This window comes from Dipodomys spectabilis, unplaced genomic scaffold (assembly GCF_019054845.1).
Source record: "Dipodomys spectabilis isolate Male_0828 unplaced genomic scaffold, ASM1905484v1 ptg000015l, whole genome shotgun sequence".
NCBI classification, from domain to species: domain Eukaryota; kingdom Metazoa; phylum Chordata; class Mammalia; order Rodentia; family Heteromyidae; genus Dipodomys; species Dipodomys spectabilis.
The window spans coordinates 9,972,113-9,990,192 of NW_024870692.1; positions in this window are offsets into that span (position 1 = coordinate 9,972,113).

An 18,080-nucleotide genomic window follows, 5' to 3' on the forward strand; every position below is an offset into this window, starting at 1 on the left:
TCACAAAAGCCTTGTTTAAAAATAAAGGTTCTTGGGAAATTGCCTGGAGAATGTGATTCAGCAGGGTGGGCTAGACTGGGAATCATTCCAGATTATTTTATCATTAGGCAAGTTTGAGCCAACCTACAGAAAAATATCTGGGCATCGTATATTGCACCAGCAATATGAGGAACAACTAGTTTATTTACCTGATAACTATTAGCATTTACTCTGTACAGCCCTGTTTCATGGCCACAGGGTCATAAGGATAAATAACAACAGAAATTCTTGCTTTCATAATCATGACAGCAAATGAAATAGCAAAAGCTAATATGGATAAAATACGTCTACAGAGGGTTTATGCCTTGAAAATATAAAGGAGGGGGAGGGAATAACATTCTTGAGAATCAGTAACAGGTACCTCATCTGCAGTACAAGCATAACTGTAATCAGCCAGAGGAACAGTGCTCCTGGGCTGGAAAGGCTGGAGTACTTCACTGTTCCTTCTTAAATATCAGATGTGTGATAAATCTCTGATTGTTGTCTTTTTTGCAGATCAAACAACTGAGGTTTGTAAGCTTCAATACCTCTTGAAAATTTTATTTTTAATTATGGTAAAGTACATAAGCATTTTCAGTAATGTCAACCATTGTAACACCAATCTTCAGAAGTATCACCTTGTGAACCTTACTGCATTCTCACTGAATAACAGCTCCATATCCTGCTCTCCTCCTGCCCTCTTCTCTATGGGCTTGGCTAAGTATCTCATATTAGTGGCATGATGAAATACTGATTTTTGTGGGTTTTTTTTTTTGCTGGTCCTGGGGCTTGAACTCAGGGTCTGGGTATTGTCCCTGAGCCACTTTGTGCTCAAGGCTATTCTCTGCCACTTGAGCCACCATGCCACTTTTGATTTTTTTGATTAGTTTATTGGAGATAAGAGTCTCACAGGGACTTTTCTGCCTGGGCTGGCTGCAAACCATGATCTTCAAATCTCAGCCTCCAGAGTAGCTAGAATTACAGATGTGAGCCATCAGTGCCTGGCTAATACTGATCTTTTTGTGATTGACAAAATTTAATTTAGCACAATGCCTTAGGTTCATTGAGGTTGTAGCACATGTCATAATTTCCTTCCTCCTACCACTGGTTGAGTCAGACTTTTTTCACTGTGATAACTACCTGAGAAAACAGAAGGAAAGATTTATTTTGAGTCATAGATTCACAGGTTTGAGCCCATGGTTACTTGACTCTCTAGTTACTGGACCTGTGGTGAGGAATACATGGTATAGTGAAGTTGGCCACCTCATAGTGGCCAGAAAACAGACAGAAGGGCAGACAGGAATGGGCCAAAGCAAGACATGCCTTCAGTGACCTACTTCCTCCAAATGGGCCCTCATCTTCCATGGTTCTACCACCTCCCATTAGTCTATTTAAATTGATGAAGGTAGAGCCTGCATGGTCTAATTAGTTACCTATCAAAAGCACCACATCTAAACATTGCTTGTACCAATTCGTACATGATCCCTTCATAGGGACATTTCTTTACGTCTAAACCACACTACCATATTGTACATCCATTGATCCATTGATAGACACATGGATTGTTACATCTGTTGACAAATCTGAATAATGATGTTATGAATATGGCATAGTAACTGGTCTTCTTGCCTGTTATTAAATGCTCTAAAACTCATCAACATTATTCTTGCTATCCTTCTTCCAGGAAGATATTTGTCTAAATTTGATTCAGTATGTAATTTGGCTTAAGAAGTAGCTTCTAGGAGAAGGTATCCTTGCCAAACTCACCTAACCCTGCATTTCCTTGGGCCTGAGTCTCTGTGCCTTTACCTTGCTATATTACTTGTTAGACCATGTGTTAGTGCCTTGGACTATATTGTTCTTTGTTTATTTTCTGTCTCCTCCTGTGTTCAAATCTTTCCTTAAGAAAACAACTACTGAGAACTGTGGTTTGAGGCCAGTCTAAGTGAAAACAAGCTAGGTAGAGTTACTCACATCTTTAATCCCAGCCACTTGAAAATTAGAGGTAGAAAGAGTGACATCTAAGGTTGGCCCTAGCAAAAACCACAAGGCCAAACTGAAAACAGAAGAATGGAGTCAGAGTGATTGCTTAGCAAATACAAGACCCTGAGTTCAATTCCCAATACAGAAGAAGGAGGAGGAAGAAGAGAAGAGGAGAAGGTGGAGGAGGGGGGAAGGAAAAGGAGTGATGGGGGAAGGAGGAGGGCAAAGAGGAGGAAGAGAAGAGGAGGGGATGGAAGAGGGAGGACGGGTGGAGGGAGGAGGAAGACAAGAAGGAGGAGGAGGAGGGAGAGGAAGAGGAGAAAGAAGATTAGCCTGCTTGGGTAAAGCTCTATTTTCAATGCCTAGGACATACCTGTCAATTAGGAGATGTATATGTTTATTAATGAATCAATGAACAAATGAATAGAGTGATGAACTCGGTGTTGAATCCAGGCTCTCTCCTGTCAGGGCTGCTTCCTTATGTTATAGGTTGCATAAAGCATTTGAGTGGCATTTGGGGCATTTAGAGAAAAATTTGTGGTTGTGATAAATGGTGAATGAACAAGATCTGTAAATAAGACATCATAACTGAACCAATATCCTTACAGTAGCTTGAGTGGTAGCCCCTAAAATGCATGCCCTTGTACTAGCTCCTAGAATCTGTAGTCTTGTAATACGATTTCTGAAAATGTATTTGACTTGATCTTAGGGGAAAATCATCACAGATTATCTATGTGGCATTAGTTTAGAAAATCCTATTTGTAAGTGTAAGTCTTTAAACAAATATCCTTCTAATACTAGCTAGTTGCTAACTTCATGATCCTCAGAAATTTCTAATCTTTTAACTATTTCCATTGTAAAATGCTACCCAACACTATAAAACATTCTCTCTTTTTCCACTTAATGTTCAATCAAATTGGTAGCAGCAGGTTTTACCAATCTCCTGTGTCTGGATATGCATGCTGTTCCAGGTCTGAAGGTCCATCCATCTGGTAGGATTTAGCAGATGGAGAAGTCACTGATGATGGATATGAGTAAGAGATCTTGGGAGTTGGCCAGCGACTTGTCTAGGCCTTGAAAGATGAGTATGATTCTTCTAGATGGAGTTATTATGGAAGCCAGACAGAGTTTATAAGATGTTCAGGAAATTTAAAAGCAAAGCCCTGATATAGTGAGGCTACATCAACTATTATTATCCTGTTCTCTTTCATAAGGAGTTCTGCATTCATCTTTGCTACTAATGGATACATTGACATTAAAACATGTGAATAGGTTAAAGCAGAGGAAGAATAGGCAGTAGAAGGATACTGGAAATTAATGAAGAGCCTTGCGGGGTCGGGGGGGGGGGCTCATGGAGCATATACTACTGCATAAAAACCTTTCCAACCTTTGCTAAGTGCTTCAGTGATAAAAAGCTGAAAGCTGTAAGCTGTAGTTTAGTTTAGAAAGTGATTTCTGTTCTAGAGTCCAGTTGAAGAGCTTATCAAAGCTCTTTGGAAATTAATACCATCCTAATATATTTGGCTTTAAAGATTTTTTTATTCCAAATGGCTAAAATTTGGAATATATTCAATTCATAGCTAGGAAGCTAAAATGGTTTTCATATATTGTACTCAAAGGGATGCATTCACAGTGAACATTTGCATTATATGACTATCTTCATTTATTAAAAATCATTGATAATAATTCTTACCCGAAAATTGGGTAGCATGTTTTTAGATGTAAGCATCTCTGTTGTGTATAGCATTACTAGCATTTGCACACATCTGTTAGGTAAGTTAGAAATGTCAGATTACAGTGATGAAGATGACTGAGAAGGTGGCATGATGCTGGAGAAAGAACCCAGGCGGCCTGATTTTGAGTCTCAGCTTTTGTACTGAGTTTTGACACGATGTGAGAAAGAAACCCTGGATGCTTTGAGCATCAGCTTTATCATATATTGGAGCAAATAAAATCAGTAAAAATATATTAAAAATGAATGATGGGAATGTTGAAGAGTTCCAAGAGGAAAAAGAAGATGAGGGGATGTTTCTTACAGAAAGTGGAATTGGAAATAGATTTTAGGGCACCGTATTAATTGGGTTAGAGTTGGGTGCTAGGGGAATACTCCTATCCACTGAAAGTACGTAAGAAGGAAATTTATGCTATATGGAAGCTTTAGAGAAAAAGCATGTATCTGAGTTTGCTAGGCAAGAAGGAGAAATGCAGAGATCAGGACTGAACAGGCAGGTTTGGAGCATAGTGTATTTACCCAGTATCCATTAAGCGTTTACATCTTTGCCCTAAGCATGGGCTACAGCAATGAGCAGGATAGATAGAGTTTCCTCAGGGAGTGCATACCTACTATGCTGAATGCTAGTTAACAGTGACCGTGCCAACCACACAATAAGAATATGTAAGTGGGTAGTTTTGAAGACATTTGGTTTTAAGTTAAAATCTGAAAGTTGTACACACATCAGCCAGGCAGTATTTGGAAAGCTGTTTCCAACACTAAGTTATCTGCCTTATCTAATCCTTTATGTCCAAATCTTTGTGTGTGTGTGTGTGTGTGTGTGTGTGTGTGTGTGTGTGTGTGTGTGTGTTCTGGCACCAAGGCTTAAACTCACTTTCATCATGAATTCCTTAAACTTTTCCAAATCTAACTCCCTTTAGTTGCCTGACTGGGTATGAGTAAGGCTACAGGGAATACCAGTTGCCCAAACCAATACATTTGTGATTATGAAACATTGAGAACCTCAGTCTCTAAAGTGAAAGTCTTTTAAATGTTAATTACAAAATAGTATATAAATTTCAGTGACAGTAATTTTAATTTTCTTTGAGGCAGAGTCTTTCTATGTAGCGTAGGCTGGCCTCAAACTTGATATCTTTTCCCCTTAGTCTCTCAAATACTGGGAACTATAGAGAACTATAGGTATGCAATATAACTGCTGTAATACGTTATGTATTACAGAGCAAATGTAGCTCCTTCATTGAAAAATGATATTGGAAATGGATATATTTTATCTATCTTGTCTGCTTTGATGGCAATCCAAAGATGCTGTCATACTTAAAAATGGAGGCCTTGTTCTGAATGAGATGAACACGTGTACATTCTCATATAAATCAGTAGCTCCAAAGACTTGTATCCTTGAAGCATTCTTAGTGTTTAGGGTATCATCCAGACTACAGAAATCCTCACTGGATTCGAGAACAGAAAGAAAGGAGGCACAGGAAATGTTTAGATCACATTTGGCCTTTTAAATCCAATAAAAGAGAAATGTGTTCTATAAAATGTAAAGATGCAGATAGTAACCAAATGTTACCCTCTAGAGGACAGTGGCATCATGACATTAATAATATACCTGGGAGGCCAGGTTTTCCTTTTGCACAGTGATTTTTCTCTTGCTTTTCATAGTATAAGATGATCTCACAGTTCTATTCACTGGTGATTGCTTTCCCTCTTAAATTGGTACCTACCCTAAGGATCTACTCAGCTAGCATATTAATCAATCAGTACTTTAACTAAAATAAAGGTGAAATGTGATTATAAAGCCCCAGTATTTGATATCAAAATAAAGTTAATTTTTTCATTTGGTGGTATACATGAACATTTAAAATTTCAATTTGAATAGCAATTGGGTGAAATTTACCTATTTATAAGCTATGCATAAAACTATGCATAGTACTTTTTGGGGGGCCAGTCCTGGGGCTTGAACTATATCTCTGAACTTTTATGCTCAAGGCTAGCACTCTACCATTTGAGGCCTAGTTCCCCTTCGTGTACTTTTTGTGGTTCATTGGAGATAAGAGTCTCACAAACTTTTCTTCCCAGGCATGGTTTGCACTGTGATCCTTAGACCTCAGCCTCCTGAGTAGCTAGGATTGTGAGCCACTGGAACCTGGCTAGTCCATTATTTTTTTAAGTAGTGGCTAAAAGAGAATGAGCACTTGGAAAAACCACAAAAAGCTGTCATTTCTTCAGATACTCTTCTTGTTGGTTGGGAACCATCTCCTCTCCCCTGCCCATAAGATAAGCTATACAACTTCAAACGAACTTAGTAAAATGAAATGAAGATCTGGGTCATCAAGGAGTGGTTCTCAACAAATAAGATAGATACCTGCCACCAAAACTTTCCATTTTAGTCAGGTACCAGTGGTTCATGTCTAGCTTACCTGGAAGGCAGATATTGAAAAGGCTGAGGTTCAGGGCTAGTTTTGGCAAAAAAAAAAAAAAGCTTGAAGTAACCCAACTCAACCAATAACTGGGTATATGGGTACATGCCTGGCGTTCCAGCTACACAGAGGCTGAGATTGGGAGAATCACAGTTGCAGGCTATCCCAAGCTAAAACAGTTCATGAGACCCTGTCTCAACTTAAAAACAAAAACAAAAACAAAAAACAGGATGTATTGGTGCGCTACCTATTTTAAAAATAAGTAGTGAAAAAGGACTGGTAGGTGTCGCAAGTGGTAGAGAACCTGACTAGCAAACTTAAATTCTTGAATTCAAACTCTGTACTGACACAAAATTAAAAATAAAAGCAAATAACCTTTTTAATTTTACTTAAAACTCACCTAGTATTCATATCGGTTGGTTTTTCACTGCTGTAACAAAACATGTAAGAGAAACTTGCCAAGCCCTCCATTTTGCAGGCTGAAGATTCAAGATCAAGGAGCCTGTATTGGTTTGGCTTCTGGTGAGGACCCCTTGTGTTATTTCCTGGTGAATGGCATCACAGTGAGCGAGGAAGGATCTGGCTCATTATGCCTCCCCCTGTGGGAACTAACCAATATTAGTTTTAACTAACCATAAACTTTTCCAAGAGAAGCACATCAATGGCTTAACCACTTCTCCAATGCCAAACCTCTTCCAAACTGGAATAGCAGCCAAGATTGTGATTCATATTATACAGCCATGGAAATGTTTAGATGTACACACACACACACACACACACACACACATTTTGTTTATGTTTCTCATATATAAAATCTTGCTTATATGTATCCTTCCCTTGGTCTTAATCATTCTAGCTTAATCTTTCTGGATATAATTAAAACCCATTTCTTCTACCTGGGTAATTATTTAAAAAGAGCATGCCTGACAATATTACAATATTTCTACCCTAGAGTCACATCTTTCAGTTGTTATTAGTTTTCTAGTAATGTGAATAAAACTCCAATGGGAAGCAGCAATTGTGGAATATTACTGTGAACACCTGGGTTTTCTTTTTTATTTAAATTTTAATTTTACGTCGGAGTTCCGGGAAGATGGCGGAGGAGAAGCTGGAATCTGAACAAGCTCTCACATAGAAAGCAGGTTTAGAGTTCCAGTGAACAGTCCTAAGCCAGAGAATCACACCAAGTGTGCCATCACAGGACAGAGAGTTAGACAAGAGAGGGGAAGCCAAGATAAGGAGACACATCTGAGCGTCTGCCAGCAGCCGCGGCGGCGGCGGCGGCAGGGTCGCGGCGGCGACCGCAGCCGCGGCCATACCTGAGCGCTCACACAGAGAGTCCGGGACGAAGGAGCCAGACGCAGCGGGCGAGAGGATTCTACTCAACACCAGCAAGAACCGACAAGGAGCGGACATCTTCATCCTGCAGTTTGCAGACCAGAGACGACCCAGGATCCAAGGCTCGGCGTGAGTAGAAGCCCGACATCCTCACTCCTTCTCCGGGAGCAGCGGAGGGAAGGCCACCCCTCCCCCCCCAGCACCGGTGATCTCCATCTTGGATACCGACAAAGCTCGGAGGAGCTGCTAGCTCCAACTCAGGCCTTGGAATAAAACGAGTCATATAACAGGTCACAAGAACTTAACGGCAAAGTGACCTGCCAGACTCAGCTCCATCCAGGGAAAAGTCACCCAGCTCAGGCACCAGCCATTGGAGTGGCTTTCCTCACTGGGTAACCAGAGCCAGAGGCTGCCCCTCCCTCTAGCAGCCACCACAATCAATTGAAAAACAGAAACCCTGAGAATGGCTCCAGGGTGGGCTCTGTGAATTTTTCACAAAATAGCCCCAGGGAAAAGCTACTGTTTGTTGAAAGGCCTCAACTCTACCAGAACCTAGCCTCATCACCCCTCTTTTGTGATTCTCAAAGCAGATCACCCTCCCATTAAACTAACCTGGGAGGGGGATCTCAAAATCTTGGGTAAAGCAGAGCATTTTTCTGCCTGTTTGAACAAACTGACTCAAGAAACCAATCAAGCCACAGGACCTCAAGCTGACCAGAGACTCCAACAAGAGGCTGGGTACAGACAAAAGGGAGATACAGGATTCTTCCCACCCCTCCCAAAAAAATAAAAAAATAAAAAAAAAATCAAAGAACTTTTTTTTCTTCTTTTCTTTTTTCTTTTTTTTTCTTTTTTTTTTTTTTTGGTACCTTATATATATAAAATTTTTTTTTCCTTTTCTAAAACTTTTATTAATCTTTAATTTTTGCCTTTTTTGAAAAAATAATTGTTTTCCAGTAACTTTTTTTTCCCTCTTATAATTTTTATTTTAGGAATACGTGAATGTACGTTTTCCTTTCTTTTCTTGTCTTCTCTCTCTTTTTCTTTCTTTCTTAATTATCTTTTTGTTTTTTGTCTAGCTCTACTGAACTTCTGATCTTTTTTTTTCTCCCTTTCTTATCCTTTTCACCTTTTCCTTTCTTTTGTTCTTCTGTATGTGACTTAACTCTTGTCCTGCACATCCTCAGATAAACCCATAGTTAACTAGTAGACCCTATCCCCCATTGTGTACACACTTAATCCACATATTTATTACTCAATCCAAAACCTCTGAGACTTAAATTCCTTAATAGCAGTACTACCTCTTTATACCTATATAATACTTTAAGCATTTTTTAAGTTTTTCACATCTCCTCTATCTCCCTCCTGTTTTCTCATTATATTCACATTCCTCACTAAATAGATGGTCTTTCAATCTCCATAACTATATTAATTTTTACGTTTCTAATTTTTTTTCTGGTCTCTTTTCATTTCCCTTTCCCTTTCTTCTTTTTCTCTCCCTCTCTACTTGCATCCTACCCAACCTATTTCCTGCATTGAGATTAGGACATAGTTAACTCTCTCTGTGCCTCCCCACACCAATCTATTCCTAATTTTTACCCACATCTCTCCCTAACCCTAAAAATTTCTGGTTTTCCAAATTCTTCTCTGCGGTTCGAAGCCCATTAACATATAGTTGTTTGATGTTGAATAGATGTATCTGTTGAACTAGATTGTATTTGTAGACTATTGACTGTATAAATGCAAATGTTGGTTGATGGTTGCCTTAAGATAGTGTTCTAGCACAAAACTGGTGCTATTTTCATCTCAAATGGGCAGAGTAAGCGGGAAAAACACAAGAAAAATGGCAAATCCGGGTATCTCAATTCCCAATCTTGATAATCAGGGGTCAGATCAGATAATGAACAATCCAGAGGAGAGTTCCCAAATAGCTCTACAAACACTGGTGGCAAACATGATAAATGAGAAGTTTGACAACTTACAAAGGACTCTGTATGAGCGTGATAGGGAGAGAGAGGAGGCATCCCAAAAGTTTATACAGGAATATCATAAGCGTGAGGAAGCTACTCAAAAACTGATACAGGATTTGTGTGAACAACTTGAGAATACTCAAAGAGAAAGGGAGGAATGGCGTGAGCAGGCTGAGAACACTCAAAGAGAACTGCAGGAATCCCACGAACAGGAGGAAAGAGAACTGCAGGAATCCCACAAACGGGAGGAAGCTAATCAAAGAGTAATTCAGGAATTGAGAGACCAGGTAGAGAACACACAAAGATCACTAAAGGCATTCATGGAATCCATTAACAAAGAGCTGAAGGAAGTCAGGGAGACCACAAAGGGAATGCTGAATGGAACCCAACAGAAGGAATGGGAGTCCAAAGAAACCATAACCAATCAACTAAGTGATTTGAGAACAAACGCTGAACACCAAATTAAGGAAGTAAAGAAATTCATACAAGACCTAAAACAGAGCTTCAACAAAGAACTTGAAGCCATCAAAGCTGACCAACTAGAAGGAAAAGAGATAAAAAACAAAGTAGAGAGTCTTGACAGCAGGTTAGACCATGCAGAAGATCGAATCTCAGGGATTGAAGACAGCCTAGATATTATAGAGAAAGAACATACAACCATCCAAGACAAGTCCAAGAAGTATGATAGATCTACCCAACACCTGGAAGACACCATCAGAAGGCCTAATCTAAGGATAATGGGTGTAGAGGAGCACCTAGAAACAGAAGTTAATGGTCTAGGAAATTTGTTTAACAGGATCCTAGCAGAGAACTTCCCAAACATACAAAAAGATAGGCCTATTCAGATACAAGAAGCTTTTAGAACCCCAAATAGACCAGACCAGAATAGGACATCCCACCGTCACATTATAATCCACACAGGATCAACTCAGACCAAGGAAAAGATCCTTAAAGCTGTCAAGGAGAAAAGGGTAATCACCTATAAAGGGAAACAAATTAGAATCACCTCAGATTTTTCAGCAGAGACAATCAAAGCAAGAAGAGCCTGGAATGATGTATGCCATGCCCTAAAAACAAACAACTATCAACCAAGAATACTGTACCCAGCTAAACTCTCCTTCATAACTGAAGGCCAAATAAAAACCTTCCATAGCAAAGAAAAATTGAAACAATACATCTCCACCAAACCAGCCCTACAAAAGATTCTTAAAGATGTCCTACACATAGAAAACCAACAAGACCGCAATAAAGGACAAGAAACTGCACCCAAACTGAGAAGCCAAGAACCATAGGAAGAACCCAGTTTTCGCAGCCCCCAAGAAGGTGGATAACATGGCAGGAACTCCCAAATACCTCTCAGTCCTATCTCTTAACGTTAACGGACTGAACTCTCCAATTAAGCGACATAGACTGTCTAGTTGGATTAAAAAACAAGACCCTTCTATCTGCTGCCTTCAGGAGTCACATCTTGCCCGTAAAAATAAACACATTTTCAATGTTAAAGGCTGGAACAAAATCTACCAAGCAAACGGCCCCCATAAACAGGCGGGAGTTGCAATCTTAATATCAGATAAAATAGACTTCAAATTAAAATTCGTGAGAAGAGATAAAGAAGGTCGCTACATACTAATTAAAGGATCTCTCCTTCAGGAGGATATTACAATTCTAAATATCTATTCGCCAAACAATGGAGCACCCAAATTTATCAAAGAAACACTACTTTCCCTCAAATCCCATATTGATCCAAAGACATTAATTGTTGGGGATTTTAACACACCACTCTCCCCACTAGATAAATCAACTCGGCAAAAACTCAACAGAGAAACCGCAGATCTAAACAGCTGCATAGATCAACTAGACTTAACAGACATCTACCGAACATTTCACCCAGCAGCATCAGAATACACGTTTTTCTCAGCAGCACATGGAACGTTTTCTAAAATAGACCACATTTTAGGCCACAAAGCAAACTTGTCTAAATTCAGAAACATTGAAGTTATACCTTGCATTCTCTCTGACCACAAGGGAATAAAATTAGAACTCAACACCAAAAGCCACCAAAGAAAGTCCAGTATCACATGGAGGCTGAACAACACACTGCTGAATCAAGAGTGGGTCATGGAAGAGATTAGAAAGGAAATTCAAATGTTCATGCTATTCAACAAAAATGAACACACAAATTACCAGCTCCTCTGGGACACAGCAAAGGCAGTACTCAGAGGCAAGTTTATAGCTCTGAGCTCCTACATCAACAAATTGGAGAGATCTGAAACTAACAATTTAATGACACATCTAAACCTCCTTGAAAAAGAGCAGCAAGATAAACCCCAATCCAGTAGACGGAAAGAAATAATCAAAATTAAATCAGAATTAAATGAATTAGAATCCAAAAAAACTATAGAAAGAATCAACAAAACAAAGAGTTGGTTCTTCGAAAAACTTAACAAAATTGACAGACCCTTAGCAAATCTTATCAGAAAAAGAAGAGAACACACCCAAATTAATAAACTCAGAGATGAGAATGGAAACATCACCACGGAAACAACCAAGATTCAGAACATTATAAGGGAATACTTCTCAAAACTTTATGCTAATAAGTTTGAGAACTTGACAGAAATGGACCTTTTCCTAGCAAATATTGACATGCCAAAACTAAACCAAGATGAGTTAAACCAGCTTAACAGGCCCATATCAAGCATTGAAATAGAAACAGCAATAAGAGACCTCCCAGCTAAGAAAAGTCCAGGACCAGATGGTTTTACAGTGGAATTTTACAAGGCCTTCAAAGCAGAGCTCACACCAATACTCCTCCAACTCTTCAATGAAATTGAAAGAGAAAGCTCACTACCGAACACATTCTATGAAGCCATCATAACCCTCATCCCAAAACCAGGCAGGGACTCATCAAAGAAAGAGAACTATAGACCCGTTTCTTTGATGAACATTGATGCAAAACTTCTCAACAAAATTTTGGCCAATCGACTTCAACAATTCATCCAAAAAATCATACACCACGATCAAACAGGATTCATTTCAGGGATGCAAAGCTGTTTCAATATACGCAAATCAATTAATATTATTCATCACATCAACAGGAGCAAGAATAAGAACCGCATGGTTATCTCAATAGATGCAGAAAAAGCATTCGACAAGATCCAACACCCCTTCATGATGAAGGTTTTGGAAAAATTAGGAATCCATGGAACATTCCTCAATACAATAAAGGCTGTATATGACAAACCTACAGCCAGCATTATACTCAATGGTGAAAAACTAAAGCCATTTCCTCTTAACTCAGGAACAAGACAAGGATGCCCACTCTCTCCACTTCTCTTCAATCTAGTATTAGAATGCCTAGCTACAGCAATAAGACAAGATGCAGACATAAAGGGGATCCAAATAGGGAAAGAAGAAATAAAACTCTCCCTCTTTGCAGATGACATGATCTTGCATTTAAAGAATCCCATAGACTCCACTCCCAAATTACTCAAGCTGATTCAAAACTTTGGCAAAGTAGCAGGTTATAAAATTAACCCCCAAAAATCAATGGCTTTTCTGTATGCCAACAATAAGAAAAGTGTGGCTGAAATTAGGAAAGCAACTCCATTTGTAATAGCTCCACAAAAAATAAAATACCTCGGAATTAACTTAACTAAAGAAGTGAAGGACCTCTATGATGAAAACTTTAAAATCTTGAAAAAGGAAATCAACACAGAACTTAAAAAATGGCAAAACCTCCCATGCTCCTGGATTGGAAAGATTAACATCGTGAAAATGGCAATACTTCCCAAGGCTATCTACAAATTCAACGCAATACCTATCAAAATTCCACCCTCATTCTTCAAGGAAATAGAAGAGGCAATCCAAAAATTCATATGGAACAATAAAAGATCCCGAATAGCAAAAACGCTCCTCAACGGAAAGAACACTTCTGGAGGAATATCAATACCAAATTTCAAACTCTACTATAAAGCCATAGTAATCAAAACAGCTTGGTATTGGCATAAGAACAGACCTCAGGACCAATGGAATAGAATTGAAAACCCAGAAATGAACCTACAGACCTATAGCCATCTAATCTTCGATAAGGGAGCTAAAACAATAGAATGGAAGACAGACAGCCTCTTCAGTAAATGGTGCTGGCAAAACTGGTTAACTACATGTAGAAAACTAAAGCTAGATCCTTATATATCACCCTGCACCAGAATCAACTCCAAATGGATCAAAGACCTTGAACTCAAAGCAGACACTCTGAAAACATTACAGGATGGAATAGGAGAAACCCTGGGTCTCCTTGGCTCAGGCCGAAATTTTCTGAATAGAGACCCGGAAACACAACAAATCAAAGAAAGGTTGGACAAATGGGATTGTATAAGGTTGCAGAGCTTCTGCAGGGCAAATGACATAGCTAGCAAGATCAATAGAAAGCCCACAGACTGGGAGAAGATCTTTACTAGCCATACAACGGACAAGGGTCTCATATCTAAAATATACTTGGAACTCAAAAAATTAAACCACCCAACAACAAATCCTCAAAGAAACAACTGCCCAATAAATAAGTGGGCGAAAGACTTAAAGAGAAGCTTCTCTGAAGAAGAAAGAAGGATGGCCAGTAGACACATGAAGAAATGTTCAACATCCCTAGCCATAAAAGAAATGCAAATCAAAACAACATTGAGATATCACCTCACTCCAGTTAGAACGGCAAAAATCAAGAACTCTAACAACAACAGATGCTGGAGGGGATGTGGACAGAAAGGAACCTTACTTCATTGTTGGTGGGAATGTAAACTTGTTCAACCACTTTGGAAAGCAGTATGGAGGTTCCTCAAAAGACTTCACATAGAGCTCCCCTATGACCCAGCAATCCCACTTTTGGGCATTTACCCTAATGTTTACAAACAAGACCACACTAAAGCTACCAGCACAACTATGTTTATTGCAGCATTATTTACCATAGCTAAGATATGGAACCAACCCAGATGCCCCTCAGTAGATGAATGGATCAAGAAAATGTGGTATATATACACAATGGAATTCTATGCCTCCATCAGAAAGAATGACATTGCCCCATTTGTTAGGAAATGGAAAAACTTGGAAAAAATTATATTAAGTGAAGTAAGCCATGCCCAAAGAAACGTAGGTCCCATGGTTTCCCTTATTTGTAATATCTAGTATATGTATGAGTCAAGCGGAAAAGGTCAGATAATGTGATGTCAGGAAAATGAACCCTTAGATGTGTATTTTAATGTTTTTTTTCTTTCATGCATGTGTTTCTAACACATTTATAAGATTATCTCTTTGTTGCTTTGTATGTCCCTCCTCCACAGTATAACCCCTGCTTTCACTATATTTGATGTCAGTATAACTTGTGGAGGAGATGGGGAAAAACCAGTTGTTTAAGGATACAGGTGGACCTGTTGCAACAATGAGAAGTACAAGTTGTCATGTCCAAAACGAGCTTTACAACGTTGGTGCGGGGGGGGGGGGGGGGGGGGAAGGAGAAGGATTGGTATTAGGGGGGGAGGGGGGAGGCTGGGAAGGGATGTGAAGGATAAACAAAGGAGGAGGCTGCAATGCTTGGTAAGAAATGTACGTATTATCCTGCCCATGTAACTGTAACTCCTCTGTACAGTATGTTCACAAATAAAATTAAATTAAATTAAAAAAAAAAAAAAAAGAAATGTACGCATTATCCTGCCCATGTAACTGTAACTCCTCTGTATAGTATGTTCACAAATAAAATTAAATTAAATTTAAAAAAAAAAAAAAAGAATAATTGGTCATAGAACAGCATTCAATGCCTACAAATATAGTCACATTATAGTCAGAGGTGATGGTATTGACTTTGTGACCAGATTGTGTTATTAGTAAGTATTCATTGTATGAAAGACAAAATCAGAAGCAAATGCACAGCAAAGCTTTAAAATCAATTGGATCTTTATTCATAGCAGGAAACTAAGAAAGTTGGCTAATCAAAAGGTCTTATTGTTGTCCATGAAATGAGAAGGTACTTAACCCTGTGATTTAGAGTGTTCACAAAACTTTCTGTACAATTAAAACCATAACATATGTATTTAGATTCATAGAGGTACCCTCAAATCATTCAAAACTAAGGTGGGTGGGAAAGGGAAGGGAGGAGTTGAGGAGGTGGGGAGGAAAGGGATAGTAGGGGAAATATAAAGGAGGGTGTAACAATGCTCTATAGGAAATGTACTTATTACCTTGCTCCTGTAATTGTAACCCCTCTGTACAGTATCTTTACAATAACAAATATATATTAAAAAATCATTCAAAACTAGAAAAAATAAATAAATAAATAAATAAATTTTAATTTTATTGTCAAGGTGAAGTACATAGCAGGTACAGTTATATAAGTAAGGTATTGATTACATTTCTTGTCGAACTTATCCCTTCCTCACTTTTTCTCCCACTTTCCCTCCATCCCAAATCCCCACCCCAAGTTGTACAGATCATTTCCAACATACTGTCTTGTGAGTATCACTCTTGCATTGGTTCCCTCTTTGTCCTTTGTCTTGCCATTTTTTGTTCTCCTTCCCTTCTCTAATTCAGATAAATGTATATACAATACCCAGGGTACCAAATCAAATACAGTGACAACAGGGGCTAAATTACAGGGGGAAAACACAAAAGAAAAAAGAAATTATTAGTACATTGAAAACAATAACAACAAAGGAAAATCTCTTGTGTCCATGTCTTGGAATTCATTTTGCTCAGCGTTATCTTATATGGTCATATGTACATAGCTATTGAGCTATTCTGCTCCTCTGCTAAGATTATCCTAGACATATATTTATTACAATTAAGTGAAACCATAGGACCTATATTTTTTTGGGTCTGCTTGCTGTACTTAATCTGATTTTTTTCCCAAGTAAGTCCTTCCATTTCCTTAAAATGGAAGCATAGAATTCACACACACACACACACACACACACACACACACACACACAGGCACGTACGCTCGCCACATTTTCTTAATCCATTCATCTACTGAAAGGCTTCTGAGTTGGTTCCATATCTTAGCTATGGTAAATAATGCTGTGATAAACATAGTTGTCCTGGTATCTTAGAATGGCATTTGTGGTTATTTGGGTAAATGCTCAGATGTGGGATTGCTGAGTCATAGGGGAGCTCTATGTGGAGTCTTTTGAGGAACCTCCATACTGCTTTCCAGAGTGGTTGAACAAGTTTACACTTCCACCCAACAGTGTAGTTTTGTTCCCTTTTGGCCACATCCCCTCCAGCATGTTATTAGTTTTCTTGATTATAGCCAATCTAACTGGGAAGAAAGACAGCCTCTTGAGTAAATGGTTAAACACCTATAGAAAACTAAAGGTAGATCCTTATATACCACCCTGCACCAGAATCAACTCCAAATGGATCAAAGACCTCGAGGTAAAAGCAAACACCCTGAAAATAATACAGGAAGGAATAGGAGAAACTCTAGGGCTCCTTGGCAGAAACTGAAATTTTCTTCATAAAGACCCAGAAACACGACGACTCAAATAGAATTGCATGAAACTGCAGAGCTTCTGCATGGCAAAGGACATAGCTAGCAAGATCAATAGAAAGCCCACAGATTGAGAGAAGATCTTCACTAACCATATAACAGACCAGGGTCTCATATCTAAAATATACTTAGAATCCAAAAAACAAATCCTAAAAGAAACAACCGCCCCATTAATAAATGAGCTAAAGATTTCTCTGAAGAGGAAATAAGAATGGTGAATAGACACATGAAGAAATGCTCAACATCTCTGGCCATAAAGGAAATGCAAATCAAAACAACATTGAGATTCCACTTCCCTCCCGACCCCCCAGTTACAATGGTTATAATCAAGAAAAGCTTGGGTTTCTTTGAAGCACTTTTCATCTCAGTTTTTATAGTGTTGGTTAGGAACAATTTGTGAGCATCATAATGAAAATCAATTTTAATTTCTATGAACTCTCAGATTGGTTTTAGTGGCCCATTGAAGCAAAAATTTTGATCACACAAAATTCAAATGTAGTTGATTCTGATCAACCATTTTTATATCAGACAAAATTTTTCGCATAAAACATTTTTCTTTTCTTTCTATACCTTTCATGGATATTGATTTTGAAGTCTTCAGTGCATGCCTTTTAAGTTCATGTGATTTTGGAAGACAATTGTTTTCTAAACTAGATTTATCCAAGTGTTATTTTCTCCATGAAACATTAGTTATTAAATATTTCCCAATAAAATCTGTCAGGGATACATCAGGAGTATGAAAAAGGTCATTTAAATCCAATACATCACCATCTGCATTTAACCTGTTTTCTGAGAAGATGAGCTCAGCTATCATAAAACATCCTTCCTCCCTTGGATTTGAAATTACAGACAAAATAATATGGGTAAAAGCTAAGGTTTTCATTCATAAGATTTGAATCTCTGTTCTTTCCTTTGATCACCCATCTTAAGCTAACTCCCTCATCTGGGAGGTGGAAGATATTGGACAATTAATATGTTCATTGTGTGTTTCATTGACTATTCCATTACTCAAGATGGACTTATGGAATAAGCTTATAAGGTGTGTAAAACTCTTTGTACAGCAACACAGGGAACAATCATCAGATGGA